The sequence below is a fragment of the Gambusia affinis genome, linkage group LG05, assembly GCF_019740435.1.
Source record: "Gambusia affinis linkage group LG05, SWU_Gaff_1.0, whole genome shotgun sequence".
Lineage (NCBI taxonomy): Eukaryota > Metazoa > Chordata > Actinopteri > Cyprinodontiformes > Poeciliidae > Gambusia > Gambusia affinis.
Genome location: NC_057872.1, coordinates 28,974,856 through 28,975,882, shown reverse-complemented (window position 1 = coordinate 28,975,882; position 1,027 = coordinate 28,974,856).

The window sequence follows — 1,027 nt, the reverse complement described above, 5'->3', positions numbered from 1 at the left end:
CATCAGATCAGATTGTAGCTCCTGTTGTTCCAGTAGATCCCCATTAGTCCCATTGGGTGTGTTAAGAACTGTGTGTCCAATCTGAAGGGGAGGGAAGAAGGAAAGATGTGGTCAGAGAGGAGCGGCTGTGTTGGAGAGCAAAAAAAGGGGAAAGTTATCAAGTTTTTACAGCCTGCAAAAAAGGAGCAGAGCTGTAAATCTGACCTTTGTCTCCTCTTTTGCAATCATGAGTTAAATATTTACTTAGTTCATTTACTAAACCTCTTGTTTTCATATCACAGCTAAAAATCCACAAATCTACACGGGGATCATATATTTGAATATATTAAACTATTAGATGTTTTACATTAATTATGAACTAAATCAGAATAACTAACATAAGTCAATTATCTAGAGCTGCACAGTGGTGCAGTTGGTAGAGCTGTTGCCTTGCAGCAAGAAGGTCCTGGGTTCGATTCCCGGCCCGGGGTTTTTCTGCATGGAGTTTGCATGTTCTCCCTGTGCATGGTGGGTTCTCTCCGGGTTCTCTGGCTTCCTCCCACAGTCCAAAAACATGACTGTCAGGTTAATTGGTCTCTCTAAGTTCTCTCTAGGTGTGTGTGTGTGTGTGTGTGTGTGTGACAGAGTGGCAACCTGTCCAGGGTGACCTCGCCTCTCGCCCTGAACGTTTGCAGGAGAGGCACCAGCACCTCCCAACCCCACTACAGACAAAGGTGTTAGAAAATGGATGGATGGAAGTCAATTATCTACAGATAAGAATCACTAATTTAATATTGTTTGCATTGACAGGTTATCTGATAAGTCATCTAATAAAAAATTTACTTCTGTAATTTTTATTCAGAGGTGGAAAAAGTGATGTTGACAAATGAAGATGAAACCAAATATCTGATCTTCTTCAGCATCAAATGAGACTCTGAAGGAAATGTTTATAACTTTATATGACAATTTATTGTAATAATGAGAAAAGTTTCAAAATTCATCTGTAATTTTTTTTTTTTTAAGAAAGCAAAAGAGACAAATATTTTAG